General features: G+C 38.2%; 1 protein-coding gene across 1 annotated transcript in view; it reads left to right on the forward strand.

Moving 5' to 3' along the window:
• The window catches only part of PRKAR1B (protein kinase cAMP-dependent type I regulatory subunit beta), a 258,035-nt gene that overhangs the window by 66,410 nt on the left and 173,943 nt on the right, over positions 1-17,682 (forward strand). The window lies entirely within an intron of this gene.

Consider the following 17,682-nt stretch of genomic DNA (forward strand, 5'->3'; position numbering starts at 1 on the left):
TGCTAGGGAGAACTCAAAAATGAATAAAACAGGGTCCAAGATCTGAAAGCATTTACACCCTAGTAAAGGGAAATGAGACATGGGCACAAATGTTCCCATACTGTCTTGTATTATGGTTAAAGGCTGTTAGAAATTCATCAACAAAGTGCCCTGGGAGTTCAGAAAGGGCACTGATCTAAGCGGCTATTGTTTCTCTCTGCCGGAGATGGCTGTTTAATTCACATGCCATTATGTAAAGCATTTGTATGATTTTTTTTAGGTTTAAAATGTCTGTAACTTATTAACTTTCAAGCCCAACTGCTTGGTTTACTAACTCATTTGATATTTAGACTCCGTGAGGAAGTTACACTCGTTTCCTTTCATGTCTCGTTCATTTCCATAAATGTATGCCATATTTTTAATGTTTCTAAAACATGGCTTTGAATATCAGGTTTAACATCTGCTCACATGTAGATGCCGTTAATAAACTAAAGATCCGCTTTGAGGTCCATATGGACCCTTTCTGTCACTTCAGGGTACTGCTGGGAAACCAGTAAAGGCAATTCATTGGAGTGTTAGGATGCAGAGACTGGGGAAAGAAAAATACTCTCCCCAAACCCAAACAATGACTTCCTTCTTATTTTACAAGTTGGTTACTAAAGATTTTGACCCGAACTACATTACATCTTGTGAGGTAACAGCTGGTCTATCATTGTCCTTCAAAAAAAAGTAACAGTTGCTAAGAATCGGAGAAACAAAGATGGTCTTTGAATCAACTGGAACAGCTGTAAGAGACTGACACACCATGTACTGTCAGCTGCTAAATTCAGATATTCAGACTGCCTGAAACAAAATACTTTAACCCTTTGGCGCCACTGGGTTACTTTCTCCCCCTCCTCACCTTTTTTTTTTTAAAGTTCAGAGAAATGTTCCCTTTTTAGTTTCTTTCCAGTAGAAGTGAAGTCCAAGATAAGCAGGAAGACACAGGTGCATTTGCTGAATCTCACCATCCCCTCACCCCACCCTCAACAGACCCATACATAAAGTGATGTGCCTTCATTGGAATCGGTTCTACCATGTTTATTCAGAGTAAGGAAGGAAAGATGAATCGCTCCCCATTCCCCTAGAAGGAGTGAGGAGGGGGTCCTCAGCCTCTGCTTTCCTCAACGGGGGTGTGGTTAAGGGAGGGGTCTTGTATCTATTGATTGCCTCGTGTGAGGGGCATAACTCCCCTTTCTTTTCCCTTTCTTCCACAACTGGCTTTTGTTTGTTTGTTTCCTTGGGAGCCACCAGGGTGAGAAGAATCTTAAAAGGGGCATAGTGGGAGAAATGCTAATGCCTTTTCTGACATAAAGAGGAGAATCAGGCTGATTGATCCAATGATTTCATCACTATTAGGCAGTTCTCAGGGCAACTAGGTGGTGCAGTGGATGGAGCCCCAAGCCTGGAGTCAGGACCTGAGTTCAATTATGGCTTCAGACACTTACTAGCTTTGTGACCCTGGACAAGTCACTTAACAACTATTTGCTTAGGTTCCTTGTCTGTAAAACGGGGACATACTGGAGAAGGAAATGGCAAACCACTCTACTATGTGTGCCAAGTTGGACACGACTCAAGAAATCAGTTCTTTCCAAGTAACTCAAGACCATTTTTAAACATATCTATGAGGGACACAGGGGTCTCTTTATTTGCTCTCTGAATCATAAACATAAACTGGGATCTAATTTCCTTTTACCAAATCAAATAAATAAATGAAAAAACAAACAAGCAAACCCGTAGCACAAACAGTGGCACATTTGAGGAGTGGAGGCTGTAGGTTTGAACTTGGGCCATAAGGCCTAAGGACAACAATTAAATTGTCAATAACACTTTAAATTTCTTTAGCACTTGGGAATTTTTAAAGCCTTAACACATACATTATCTCAGTACTGCCCCTCCTCTCTATGATCCTGTGAAATAGGCAGGACAGGTATCATTATCCCCATTTTATAGATGAGAAACTGAGACTCAGATAAGCCTGAGTGAGATTCAAAGTCATACAGAGCTGGGACTGAAAATCAGTCCCAACTCCCAGCCCTATACTATTTTCTTTCTTGTGGAAAAATTATAGTTTGCAAAATGAACCCTCATTCTGGTCATACCACATTAAGTAGCAAAATAATTCATGGGTACTATGTTTTATCAGACACATAAAAGCACTTATGGTATAGCCCTTGCCTACATTTTCATTTCTTTATTGGCCCTGTGACTTTTAAGTGCCTTTTTTAATGTCTTCTGATTTTCGATTTTTACCTTTAAGTCATTCCTACTTATTTCCACTTCTCCCCATCAAACCCCTCCCCCTTGTAAAAATAGGAAAATGATTAAATGAAAACTGTAAAGGCGCTGTCTCCAACAGCATACGCAACATTCTGCCCTTGTGGTTCCCCTCATCCTTTGATGGAGGCAGGTAGGTTTCATTGTCTCTTCTCAGTAGCAAGGATTGGTCATTAGTTTGGCTTCCTTTAGCATTCTTTTCATTTGCATTATTGTAGTTATCATGTATATTATTCTCTAGTTCTGATTTTTTTCATTCAATATCAGTTCATACAAATATCATATTTTTCAGAACTTATATTTGTCATTTCTTACATGTCTTCTGTTGCATTTATACGCCACAGTCTGATCAGCCATCGTCCAGTTGTTGGGAATCCTTTTTGCTCCTCACTCCTTTTCGCTTAAAAAGTGATACTATGAATGTCTTGTTATGTTAGAGTCCCAGGACTTTTTTTTTTTGGAGGGGGGAAGGCAGGGCAATTGGGGTTAAGTGACTTGCCCAAGGTCACACAGCTAGTAAGTATGTCAAGCATCTGAGGCCGCATTTGAACTCAGGTCCTCCTGACTCCGGGGCTGGTGCTCTACCCACTGCACCACCTCACTGCCCCTGTGTCCCAGGACTTTTTGATAATGACTCTGTATAATAAAATTGAAGTGTAGAGGTAAGCATTTATCTAGATAATATAATCAAAGTAGATAAACTGTCTAATTATGACAACAGGTTTCTTTTCTTCTTTTTCAGCTTTTCTAGTCATGGCCAAAGTTTTCTAAAGGAAGGTAGTGGGAAGCACCCAAAATGTTATTTTTATCCTATAACACATTTTTTCATTTGCTCTCACTTGCATGTGCTTTGGAATTTTGAACATTTAAGCTCAGCATTTTGGATGAGGTTTTCAGTTCATTTCTACAAGTAGCTAGCTAAGTAACACACTGACCACTATCCTACACTTTCCTGCTTCTGCTTTTGCTCTGAACCTTTGCTCACACCAGTCTCTTTTCTTGGAATACACTTCTCACTCATGTCAGTCTATTGGAATCCTCCCCATCTGTCAAGGCCCAGCTGAAATGCCACCTCCTCGATGAAGCCTTCCCTAGTCTTCTTGCCTTCCTTTCCTGTGTACCTGTTGTATGCTCTAATTATTTTCTTTTTCTTCAATGAACTTCTTGTGTATATAGCATATTTATGTAACTTTCCTACTAGGATATAAATTCCAAGAGAGCTTTGTATATAGTAGGTGCTCAATAAATATTTATGTAAGCATCATAACTCTCCTACTAGGATATAAATTCCAAGAAACTTTGTATATAGTAGGTGCTCAATAAATATTTATGTAAGCATTATAACTCTCCTACTAGGATATAAATTCCAAGACGGCTTTGTATATAGTAAGTGCTCAATAAATATTTATGTAAGCATCATAACTCTCCTACTAGGGTATAAATTCCAAGACAGCTTTGTATATAGTAGGTGCTCAATAAATGGATGTTGAGTTGGATTGTGTACTTAGCATTGTATTCAGCAGTGTGCTGGTAAATGTTATACAACCAGCTCTCTGGGGGGAAAGTGTACCTTAAACTTTTAAGACTAACCTGCATCATTAACATTTTCTCTCTCACTTTCATAAGTCGAGACAATCCATAAACCAAGCCCTGGTTTGTTGCATTTGCTGATTTCCAGGTGTAAATGCTTATACTGAAAATTTAACAGTTGGCTCGCCAGATCCAGTAATGATTTGGCTCCAGCACGCCCTGGTTGTGTCAGATACTGGCACGATGGAGATAAGTGTAGTAGGCAGAGGGATAGAATATAAAGGTAATTAAAATACATTACAGTCTTGAATTGGAGATAATAATATCTTATACTATTATCAAACCTTTCCTATGTTCCATCAGATTATAAGCTCCTTGAGGGCAGGGACTGTCTTTGGGCCTTTTTTTTTTTCTTTGAATCCTCAGCACTTAGCTTAGTGCCTGGCACATCTTGTTGAGCTGTTTTTCAGTCATGGCTGAATCTTCTTGACCCCATTTGGGGTTTTCTCGGCAAAGATACTAGAATAGTTTGCCATTTCCTTCTCCAGCCAAGGCAAATGGGGTTAAGTGACTCACCTAGGGTCATACAGCTACTGAGTGTCTGAGGCTGGGTTTGAACTTAGGAAGATGAGTCTTCTTGACTCCAGGCCTGGCACATAGTAGGAGCTTAATAAATGTTAAAGATAATGTGTTTTAAAATCCTTTCATATAAAATTTAAATATTATTTCACATTTTAAATTGAAATATGTGATGCCTCACCTCAGCAGTGACAATACTAAATTTACTATCTAGGAAAATATTGAATATAAAGGAATCCCTTGTCTACTGCCTCTCATTCGTAGCCATTGGGAAAAGGTTGCCATCTTTATATAAATTCATGGATTTCTCTAATTGGACATCACCTTATTTTGGATGACATTTCCATCTTTACTTTCTATGATGGCCCTAGTTATTATTTTGTAATTATCAGTTTTTAAAAAAAATTTATTTGGTTTCATGGCTGCAGCCAGATAGATGGCTCAGTCAATAGAGTCAGGAAGATCTGGGTTCAAATTTGTCCTCAGACACTTAGTAGCTACATGACCTTGGGCAAGTCATTTGACCTCTGTTTGCTTCAGTTCCCTCCTCAGATGTTAGGTGAAGAGTTTGAACCAGACATGTTAAGAAAAAGTCAGTCCAGCTCTAAAGACCTTTGATCCACTTCTTACAGCTGCCAGGAAGAAAGTGCCTGCCTTGCTGAGGGTAACATTTGCAGTCCTGCCAATGGCAGCACCTGAAATTTGAAGTCATTTAACTCTATCCCCTGCCTAGAGCATACCTTCCTGTCCTTTTCATGCTCCCGGGCCATGACTGTGCTGGGAGATTTTCGTTAATGTACTTCTTGGATTTGGAACCTTCTTCCTGTTATGGCTTGGGATGGTAGCCAATTTAAGCATTTAAATCTTGGTTTTTAATTTAGTTTGTTTAACATGGCTTATTCTTAATTACCTGTGCCATAATGGCACCATGTTATGAAGCTTAAGCTCTTGAAACAGCATCCTAGTGAAGCAGTTTTGTTAGGCATCGTGGATTCAGGAGACTTAGAGTAAGGAGAATTGAACAATTTTGAAATAATGATTTCAGAGGAAACAAGGTTTAATTGTGTGGAAATAAGTAGATCCAGTAGGTTACCTCTCTGTCTCTGTCTCTGTCTCTCTCTCTCTCCCCTTCTCACTCTTTCCTTCTCTCCCTCCCCCTGTCTCTCTCTGTCTCAGTCTCTGTCTCTGCCCTTTCCATCTCTGTCTCTTCATGTGCATCTTTCTGCATGTCCCTTTCTATGTCTCTGTGTCCCCCTTTCTCTGTCTCTCTAGAATTTATATGTGGTATTAGCCAGAGCTCAAGAAAATGAAAAAAAAAGCCAAGTTAACTAAGTTTTATTGTACTCCTGCCAAGCTATCATTCAGCCTAGAGTGATATGATACTTAGACTATTGATGTAACCAAACCTCACTCACTGAGAATTCAGCAGTTTTGAATTTGTAAGAAACTTGGACAGGGCATGATAATTCAGACTGAAGTTTACCTTTGCCTATCTGAATGGAAAAGGCTTGCTGAGTAAAGTAAACGATATTGCAGGGAGAATGTTTAAACTACTTGAGAGAGCAGCTTTTAAGCACCCTTGGGCACTTCAGAAAACACATGAATGTGTAAACATTTGTTATCCAAATTGCCATTCATTTTTGTCTATTTATTTATTAAAGTCAGTCCCTTAAGAACTCCTACTTAGGGTAACACTTCCTTAGACTAATTTTAATTACTATAAATGTAATAAAACTACATTTGGGTGGAGGATCAGGAGGATAATATAATTCACATATTAGACCATCTCAGATCTGAGTGTGGCCTTATTAATTTAAACTGAAATTAGAGGAACATTTAGATAGGGTTTAATATATCAGTTAGCTTTCTATTTTTTTCAATTTTGAAAAGAGCTACATATGCCATCTTTTAAAAAAATTCAATATTATTTTATTTTCAAGTCTACATTCTCTCCATTTGACCTCCCTCTTACCTCCCTTCCCCTCAACCATGGAGAAAGCAAGAAAAAAACATATTTCAAACATGTATAATCAAGTAAAATAGATTTCTGCATTCCCTCAATGCCTCAGTTTGCTCTCTGAATCCATGCGCTCTCCTCTGGGGTTGGGTTGTTCATTGTGTTGATCAGAATTCCCAAGTCTTTCAGAATTGTTTGTCTTTACAATATTGTTGTTATTGTATTAATTGTTTTCATGTTTCTGCTCACCTCATTCTGCATCAGTTCATATATGTCTTCTTAGGTTTCTTTAAAACTGTCTCCATCATTTTCTACAAGACAATAATATTTCATCACTTTTATTCATCCATTCTCCAATGGATAGTTACCCCCTTTGCCACTACAAAAAGAACTGCTATAAATATTTTTGTACATGTAAAAGCTTTTCCTCTTTCTTTGATCTCTTTGGGCCTTAGAACTAGTAGTGGTATCCCTGGGTCAAAGGGTATGCACATGGACCTTCTGATATACATACATACATACATATATATGACATTGTCTAAACTGGATAACTTGATTATATTATTTCGTTTTCCACTTTTTAAACTTCTTTTTGGTCTAGATCTCTGCTTTCATTTTTGGAAGAAACTCCCAGCAAATGGCTCTTCCCCATTTTATTAGACTAAAAGAAGGATACTCTTTCAAGAATAGTTCTCTGTGTCCCCCTGTCTCCCCTCATGTATTCTTAGGGAAATCTACCAGAAACTTAAAAAAAAGATAGAGTTTGTCTGCTGCCTCATTTCTTTTATTTCTCAAATAACAGGCCTTGAAACTAAGAATTGATTGAAGGGACATGAAATGTTTAACCTGGAGAAAGGAAGACTTAGGGAGGAAAGGGAGTCTGCAAGTATGTAAAGGGTTTCACATGAGAATAATTAAAATTATTCTGTTTTGCCTCAGAGGATAGAACTAGGATAAGTAATCAGAAGTTGGAGGGAGACAAATTTTGGTTCAGTAAAAAGAAAAACTTCCTAATGATTAGGTCTGGAATAAGAACCCCGGTCTCTCAACTCTCATTTCAGTGTTCCTCATGATTTTATACACACACACAAACTCTCTCTCTCTCTCTCTCTCTCTCTCTCTCTCTCTTTCTCTTTCTCTCTCCCCCCACTCCCCCACTTTCAATTTGGATTTAGGAAATGAATTTCCAATCCTACCCTTGTAGTCACTCAGGTTTGCAACCTCAGAGTCATTCCTGACTCTTCACTCTCTGTCACCACTCCTTATCTGTTGCCAAGTCTTGCTGATTCTATCTCCATAGCATCTCTCACATCTGACTTCTCTCTACTCTCACAGTCACTGATCCAGGTCTTCTCACCTCACCTCAAGCAGCAGAATAGTCTTCTAATTGGTTTCCTTGAAATCTATTCTCCGCATAGTCACCAAATTGATGTTTCCAGCTGTTTCCACAATCCGGCTAGCAGCTTCTGTGGGGGTGTAAGATCCACCCACAGCCAGCACCCAGAAAGCTACCAGCATGCTGGGAAAACACAGGTTCTTTTGATCTGCCTTAATAAGGAAAGCAAGGTTAAAGGGGCTGACAAATTTACTTTAATTCAGCACACAGACAGCATTCACTTAGTTCAGGGGAAAAAGCCAGAACCCTGAACTTCAGAACAAAGTACAAACAAATTACAAACATCAACAGACAGACCCAATACAATTCATAGTTACCAACATCTAGGTTCAGCCCGGGAGCTCAGAACAAGGGCTGGCCCAGAGTCAGGCACCACTACTGCTGCGGCAAAGAGCTCCAAGGAACAAACAGCCAACCCCTGGTTTTTATATCTTTTTCAGCGTCAGGGGTGAGTCACACATGTGACTCACCCACGTGTCCTAGAATCGTCACAGAGAGGCAGACTTAAACCCACGTGGTCTAAAATCCTCTTCTCTCCCAGACGGGTAAACTAGGCCCTCCCTGGAGTTAGCCCCACCTTGGGCCCCACCTTAGTTGCCAGTCGCACCCACTAAGGTTTTATACCTAATAGGGGTTTGGGCCTGGGGCTTAGCACCTAGTAAGACTCAATCAAAGACACTGAATTAATCAAAGGAAACAAAGGCCAAACTCTTCAAGGGCACTTGTTAAACTAAGTGCTAAGGAGCCCATTTTGGTTACCAACACACCAGCGCACAGATCTGACCAATGCTCTCCTAATCATGAAACCCCAGTGACTTCCTCTTGACTCTGTCAAAAAATTCAAACTCATCTCTCTGGCTTTTAAAGCCCTTCACAGTTTATCTCAAGGCTATCATACTCCAGGCTTGTGTGCACTCATCTATTCTTTGTTTCAACAAAACTAGACTACTTGCTGTACCTCAGGTATAGTATTATATTTCCAGTCCCTTTGTCTTTGCATAGACTGTCCACAATCCTGAAATGCAGTCTCTTTTCATATTTGCCTTTTAGAACCCCTATTCCCTTCAAAAGTCATTTCAGGTGTCATCTCCAGGAAGGTTCTCCTGACCCACTCAGTTGCTAGTACTTTTCCCTGATACTACTTGCATCTAATTTGTGCAGGGTATTTACTTTTCTTCTACAAGCTTTTTACCGCTCCCCATAGAATAGAAGTTCTTTGAGGGCAGGGACTATTTTGTCTATTGTGTTTCCATCATGTAAACACATAGTTAATTGTTAACAAATGCTTGTTTGAATAAATGCAGAATCCACTTAACTTCCCCACATGTTGGTTTCCTTATTTGCAAAGTGGGGCTCCAACAACTCGCACCAGGTATCTTAAGGTAATATATAAATGTGAATTATTATTATTATTACAGCTCCATGCTTCACCTTCCTTAAATTAATGAAATAAATGCAACCCTTCCTTTAAAAATCCACTAAATTTAGAGTTTTTGTTCAATTCCACTTAATTAGGAATTTACTGTACTATAAACCAGTTAATGTAGTCTTAAGGTCCAAGTTGGTGGATTTTTCTTTTGGTGAGTGACTAGTGTTTTTGAAAATGAGGAGTTAGATCGGATTTGAGTTACGAATGGTCTTTGAGGTCTGGAGTTGTATCTTTGGTAGATTTGATTATGCTGTCTCTGTGGAACCTTGCCCATTGTGGTGAGAATTCACTTAATGTTAAATGATGAGGTGTTTAATAGGCTCAGCTTGGAAATAATCACTTACCCATTTGCCAGGAGTGCAACCATATAATTTATGTTGGATGGGTAGAAAAGAATGCCCTCCTTGGTGATGGAAAGCTGGTAAAAAGTTTACAAAGGTGGACAGATTTTTAATACTTCTGTATAAAGTGGATAAAAACTTTCAATCGTGCTCAAATAGTACTTTTCTTGTTACCTACTCAAGTTTTCTGAAGGCACCTACGCACGGAATCTGAGAGCCAGACCTCACTATATTTCCTTCAATTGAGGAAATAGGTTCAGATCTCTAAATGAATTTTTAATTGTGCAAGATGTGTGTGTTAACCTACTTGGGGAAGAAAAATCCCTTTGGGACTACTTAGGAGAAAAATATTTCACCATTGAGCATTAGGAGTCCTATTTATTTGGGCATTGGGTTCAAATGTAAATTAAAATATGCTAATTCTAGGAAGTCGTTACTCGTAGGAATGTTCTGAGGACATTTTGTTCCTTTATTCATATATTGACTTAAAAAGTATTTATTGAGTACCTACTATATTCACAGAGCCCACTGTGCTATGCACTGGATATACAAAAGAAGTATCCTGTGGGATATAGCATCCTCTATAATTTTTATCATTTATTTCCACAAATGAGAGAAATGTTTGTAAAACAATTAGAGAACATATCAAATACTATGTCCTTTAGTGCCAAATACACTAACAACAAACAAACAAACAAATATACTAACCATAAATGCGATAAGAATCCAGGGAAGGGAGAGATTAGTAGGAGATGGAGTGGTCAGGGAAAGTCTCAGGAAGGACAAGAGACTCTCCTGTCAAAGCCCAGTTTTAATATCTAAAAAGAAATTGGGAGGACATTTCAGGCAGGGACATCTCCATGAGCCAAAATTTAGAAGTGAGAATGAGCTCGTTCAAGAGACGCAAAGCAGATCAATCTTATTTAAGGGGCAGGTTTATGTTGGGGGTAATACAAGGACGTTGAATGATTAAGATGGGGCAAGAGTGGGGAGATGGTCTTGATTTTCCAGGCTACGCAGTGTGGACTTTATTATGTTGGCAGTGTGGAGCTTGAGATTTTTGAGCAAGGGGATAACGTGCTCACAGGGTTATAGATTTAGAGCTAGAAAGAATTGTAGAGAACTTGTAGACCAACCCCTTCGTTTTACAGATAAGGAAACTGAAGATCCAAGAGTTTAAGTATCTTGATACTGCATAGGATAGATTGAAAGGATAAAGACTGGGGACAAATAGCAAAAACCAGGTTGGATTCTGTTGAGTAATGTAGCTTGTGAAGTAATGAGGTCCTGCACTAAGGTGGCGACAGGAGGAATGGGAAGGAAAAGAGATACCAAAGACATGTCAAAGGAAAAAAATGATAGAAATTTGTAACTGGATATGAAGTTTCCAGTGAAAGGAAGAAGAGAAATATATGTAGGTAGAGGGGATAGCAGAGTTGATTTTTTTTCAACATAAGAGAGACATGCTTATTTGGAGGTTGAGGGGAAGATACCAATGGAGAAGGAGAGATTGAAGATGTCAGGATGAGGATAAGTGTTGTATCAGTCAGTGAATTAGTAAGCATTTATTAAGCACCTTCTATGTACCAGAGATAGAACTGGCATGCTGTGGTCCATGGGGTCACGAATAGTCAGACGTGACTGAGTGACTAAACAACAAGAACATGTGCCAAGCATTGTACTAAGTGCTGGGGATACAAAGGCAAAAGATAGTCCCTGCCTCTGAGGAGCTTACAATCGAATAGGAGAGACAATATGTGAACAAATATGTACAAACAAGCTGTGTACAGGATAAATAGGAAATAATTAACAGAGAAAAGTCACTAGAATTAAGAGGGATTGGAAAAGGTGGGATTGTAGAAGGTGGGATTGTAGCTGTGACTTGAAGGAAGCCAGGGAGGTGGAGATGAGGTGGGAGAGCATTCTAGTCATGGGGGACAACCAGAGAAACTGCATGGAGTCTAGAGATGGAGTAGCAAGATCAGTAACACCGGATCTAAGAGTATGTGGAGGGCGTAAAGTCTAAGAAGCCTGGAAAAGTGGTGGAGAATGGCTATATCATGAAGGTCTTTTAACACCAGAGGATTTTGCATTTGGTCCTGAGGGAGGGGCGCACTGTAGTTTTTTAAATGTGTATGTGGGGTGGTGGTGTCATGGTTGGACCCACATTTTAGGAAAATCCCTTTAGTGGTTGAATGAAGGATGGACTGAAGGGGGGAGGGGCTTGTGGCAGGAATATCAACCAGCAGACTATTACAATAGACCAGGTGTGAGGTGATAAGGGCCTGTACCAGAATGGTGGCATATCAGAAGAAAGAAGGGAACATTTTCAAGAACTGTTGCAAAATTGATATTGACTGGTCTTGTCAATAGATTGGATATGAGGGGTGAGAGATAGTAAGAAGTCAAGGATGACACCAGCTTACGAGCCTGGGGAACTGGTGGGATATTGGTGTCCTTTTAAAACAAAATTCAGTTTTATTTTCTGTTCCATATTCTCTTCCTTCTCCCTACTCCCCTTCCCCCCCAATAGAGAAGTCAAGAAATATAAAACCTCTTACAAATACATATAGTCATGCAAAACAAATTTCCTCATTATCCATGTTCCAAGAAAAAAAGCAAGAAAAGGAAAGAAATAGAAGAAAATATGCTTTGATCTGCACTCTGAATCCATCAGTTCTCTTTCTGAAGGCAGATAGCATATTTCATCATGAGTCCTTTGGAATTGTGGTCGATCATTGTACTGATAAGAGTTACTAAGTCTTTCACAGTTAGTTATCTTTACGATGTTGCTATTACTGCATAGATTATTTTCCTTCTTCTGCTCACTTCATTTTGCATCAGTTCATACAAGTCTTCCCTGAGTTTTCCTAAAACTGCCCTGTTCACCATTTCTTACAGCATAACAGTATTCCATAATTGTATGCTATAACTTGTTCAGCCATCTCCCAGCTGATGGGCATCCCCTCAGTTTCCAATTCTTTCATACTACAAAAAGGGCTGCTACAAATATTTTTGTACACATGGGCCATTTTCCTCTTTCTTTGATCTCTTTAGGGTATAAACCTAGTGGTGGTATCATTGGGCTGACAGTTACATACAGTTTAGTAGCTTATTGGACATAGTTACAAACTGCTTTCCAGAATGGTTGGATTAATTCATAGCTTTACCAACAGTGCGTTAGTGCAATATTTATTTTCCTACATACCCTCCAGAATATCTTAGCCAATCTGATGGGTGTGAGGTGGTACCCAGAGTTGTTTTAATTTGCATTTTTCCAATTATTTGTTAATCAGAATATTTTTTCAAGGCTACTGATAGCTTTATTTGAAAATTGACTTCATTGGGGAATGGTTCTTATTCTTATAAGTTTGCCTTGGTTCCCTTTATATTTTCAAAATGATACCTTTATCAGAGAGACTTACTGGAAAGATTTTTTTTCTCCCCAATTTCCTGCTTTTCCTCCGATTTTAGCTGCATTGGTTTTGTTTGTGCAGAAACTTTTAAATTTGTGTAGCCAAAATTATCAATTTTACTCTTCACAAACCTTTTCATTTCTTGTTTGAACTATTCCCTTATCCATAGATCTGACAGGTAACTTCTTCTATGCTCAATTAATTTGCTTATGATATCATCCTTTATGTGTAAATAATGAACTCATTTTGAGCTTGTCTTGATATACAGTCTGAGATGTTGGTCAATGCCTAATTTCTGCCAGACTACTTTCTAGTTTTCCCAACAGTTTTTGTCAAATAGTGAGTTCTTGCCCCAACAGCTGGGATCTTTGGGTTTATCAAACACTAGATTGCTGTGCTCATTTGCTTCTGCATATTGTAAACCTAATCTGTTCATTGATAAATCTTTTAATTCTTACCCAGTATCAAACTATGTAAAACCGTTTGAAAAAATAAAGAAGGAATTCTACCAAATTCCTTCTATGACAAAATTATGGTCTTGATAACTAGTTGATACCTAAACCAGAGAAAGTCAAAAAACAACAACCACAAAAAGAAAACTATAGAACAATTTCCCTAACAAATAATGATGCAAAAAAATTTTAAGTAATACACTAGGAAAAATTACAGCAATCTATCACAAAGATCATACGCTATGTCCAGGCAAGACTTCAAGGCTAGTTCAGTATTAGGAAATACCAACCATATTTAAAAAAAACAACTTTAACATAGTATTGGGATCAATTGTTAATTGTTCTTTAAATATTTGGTAGAATTTTCCTGGCAAATGTATCTGGTCCTAGGGGTTTTTTCTTAGGGAGTTCATTTATGGCTTGTTTAATTTATTTTTCTAAGATAGGGTTATTTAAGTATTCTATCTCTTCTTCTGTTGATCTGTGTAATTTATATTTTTATAAATATTCATCTATTTCATTAAGATTGTTAGTTTTTTGGCATATAGTTGGGCAAAATAGTTCCTAACAATTGCTTTGATTCAATCTTCATTGGTTGCAAATTCATTTTTTTTAATTTTTAATACTGGTAATTCAATTTCCTTCTTTCTTTATTTTAATAGCCGATTTAAAAATCAATTTTATCGATCTTTTAAAAACCAGTTCCTAGTTTTAGTTATTAGTTCAATGGTATTTTTTGCTTTCAATTTTGTTAATTTCTCCCTTGATTTTTATGTTTTCTGTTTTGGTGTTTAAATTTTGTTGGTTTTCTGCTTTTTTTTTTAGTCACATGCTCAATTTGTTGATCTGCTCTTTTTCTCCTTTATTAATGTAAGCATATAGAGATAAGAATTTTTGCCTAAGTACTACTTTGTCTGTATTCCACAAATTTTAATATGTTGTTTCATTGTTATCATCTTTAATGAAATTATTGTTTGTCTTTATAATTTGTTCCTGGACCCACCCATTCTTTAAGATTGTTAGTTTCCAATTAATTTTTAATTTATGCTTCAAAGACTTTTTATTGAATGTAATTTTTATTGAATTATGGTCAGAAAAAGATGCATTTAATATTTCAGCTTTTATTTATTTGTGAGGTTTTTATGCCCTTTGCCATGGTCAGTTTTTGTGAAGGTGCCATGCATATTTGAGAAATAGGTATGCTTTTTTTCTATTCCCATTCAATATTCTCCAGCGTTCTATCATATCTAACTTTTTAAAGATTCTATTCATTTCTTTAACTTCTTATTTATGATTAGATTTATATTGGTGCATTACCAAGAAGGGTAAATTGAGATTCCCCATTCGTATAAAAAGTCTGTTTCTTCCTGTAAGTCCTGTAATTTTTTTCCTTTAAGAATTTAATTGCTATTCTAGTTAGTGCATATATGTTCAGTATTAATATTAATTCATTATCTGTTTGTTACCATAGTAAATCATAGTAAATTCTAATTTCCCTGTTTACTTCTTTAAATTAGATCTATTTTTTTTTGCTCTTGCTTTGTTTGAGATCATGATTGCCATCTCTGCCTTTTTTTAAACTTCAACTGAAGCATAATGGATTCTGTTATAGCCCCCCCTGTTTGGATGGTAGCATCCTTGATAGTAATAGGGAAGTTTGGAAGTTTGGGGAAAGAGTTCAGTTTTGAACATGTTGAGGTTAAGATGTCTACAAGACATCCAGTTTGAGATATCTAGTAGGCAGTTTTAGATGTGAGGCTAGAGGTCAAGCAGAGAGGTTAGGACTAGATAAGTAGATTTGATAATGATTAGGAGAGAATTGAAAAAATTACATCCATAGGAACCTATGAGATCACCAAGTGAAGTGTTACAGAGAGAGAAGAGAAGTCCCAGGACAGAGCCCTGTGGGATACGCATGGTTGTTGGGCATGACCTGGATGAAGATCCAGTGGAGGAGACTGAGAAGGAGCAGTCAGATAAGTAGAAGGACAACCAAGAGACAGTAGGGTCCTGAAAACCTAGAGAGAAGAGGGTATCAAGGAAAAGAGGATGATCAGTAGTGTCAAAGATTTCAGAGAGTTCAAGAAGGATGAGGACTGAGAAAAGGCCATTCATTTTGGCAATTAGATCATTGGTAATTTTGGAGAAAGCAGTTTTGGTTGAATAATGAGATTGGAAGCCAGATTGTAGACAGTTAAGAAGAGTTAGAGGGAAAGAAGTAGAGTCACCATCAGCCCATTGCGGTGGAGTTCCATTTATAAGAAAGGTCACCTCTTCTCTGGGATTGTACAGAAAGATGGAATGATACCCACTGAAATAAAGAGCATAGATGAAGGGCTTATTACAGATTGCCTTAGTGTCTTTAGTCTGACAAAGAAGGAAAGTCAGCTAGCCATTTTGTGAGTGAGGGATAGTGAATGGACTGTCTGTGACACATTAAAGTTACCAAAAGAAAAAATCCTCCATGGAGAATTTATGCAGAAAATGAGAAGCCCAAAGGATAAAGAATGGAAGGGGGTGTATGATTTGCATTAGTAGAGAGTACTCACAGTGATGGGATCATAGATCCTCAAAATGTCTTAGTAAGGAGATATGCTCATCTCTCTGGAGTGTGGGTGGTGATGAAGAGTATTGCTAGGGTTCAGGTGGGTAAAAGTGACATTAAGAAGGGTGTACTGGAGAGTGGGTGAGAGATGAATGAAAGGGTTGCTAAGCAACAGTGAGGACCCAGGTGAAGTTAAATAACATGAATTTGTAGTACCCTGATGTATAGGTTATTCATTTTCATTTGACAGTGCTATGACAACAGGAACACAGAGAACAGATTGTGGGGGTGACCTAGGGCTAGAAAATGTCAGAGAGGGCAAGGCAGAAGATCAGAAAATTAAAGGATTCTAGGCTAATGGTAATGACACCATTTTTGCAATTTACCACATGTGGTTGAATCTAAGGAAAGTCATTTCTTTGGATTCCTTTAAGACCTGGCTCCATTTCTGTCTTCTGAAGGGTTGCTTTCCCTCTTACCCCCAGCTAGTAATGCCTTCTGCTCACAGATTGCCATCCATCTACTCTGTATATGCTGTGTAGGTATCTAGTCATTTACATTTATCCCTCCCATTAGATTGTGAATTTGAGGACAAGGACTGTTTTTGCCCTTCTTTATATTTCTGGTTCTTAGCACAGTGCCTGGCACAAAGAAATAGTTTAATAAAATGCAGGTTGACTGAGCAGGCTAACTGAATGAAGTAGAGGGATTGAATTGACTAGATCTCTCAGTAAAGGCAGGGAGCAAATTTAGTGGGGCTGGGACAAGAAGAGGGGAAGGATTGGGGGTATTGCTAGGTATCTCAGTGGATAGAGCTCTCAACCTAGAGTCAGGATGATCTGAGTTCAAATCAGGCCCCACACATTTATTTGTGTGACCCTGCCAAGTTGCTTAATCTCTTTCTGCCTCTGTTTCTCTACCTTGCAGGATTGCTATGAGGATCCAAAGAGATAATACGTGTAAAATATTTTGTCAACCTTAAAGTGCTATTCAAATTCTAGCTTTTATTATTAGTTATTAATAGGTCATTGAGTTGTTGTTGGAGATTGAGAAGAGGAAGTTTTAAATCTTGGCAATGGAGTATTATTGAGTGACAAGGAGATCCAGAGTGCCTGTACTGGTGGGTTGAGTGAGTGGATATGAAGGCTAATTTCTCCTACTCTGGGTGTTGGAAGGAAAGAAATAAGTGGGCTTGTCCTACTTTTGGGGGACTCCTTCTTCTATTCTCTCTATTGGAAGCCCTAGCTTTCTTTAGGATTCAGTTCAAGAGATGCTTGCCTATATGAAACCTTTCCTGAATCCTACCAGCTCCTGATGCCTTCCTCTCTTAGATTGCCTTCCATGTACTCTGTATATATCAGGTGTATACTTAATTATTTAGACAACTGGCTCTCCCATTAAAATGTAGGCTCCTTGGTGGTATGGATTGTTTGACTTTGTCTTTTTAGTCCCCTCTTTGCACTCCCTTCCCCCATGACAGACACATAGCACGATGCCCAGCATCTGGTAATCGCTTGATAAATGTTTGTTGATTGATCGCCCCAGGCACAATTATTACTTTCTTTCTTCTGTATGCATATCTAAAATGACTCTGGCACCCTTCTATACATAGAATCATGGGGTCCTAGATACAAGGAAAGGATCTTAGAGGTCATTTAGCCCAACTCCTTTTTATTAATGAAGAAACTTTACTTGAGGCCCAAGAGACATATCCAACTCCAACTGCTTAGCCCGCCAGAAAA

The sequence above is a fragment of the Trichosurus vulpecula genome, chromosome 1 (assembly GCF_011100635.1).
Source record: "Trichosurus vulpecula isolate mTriVul1 chromosome 1, mTriVul1.pri, whole genome shotgun sequence".
NCBI lineage: Eukaryota > Metazoa > Chordata > Mammalia > Diprotodontia > Phalangeridae > Trichosurus > Trichosurus vulpecula.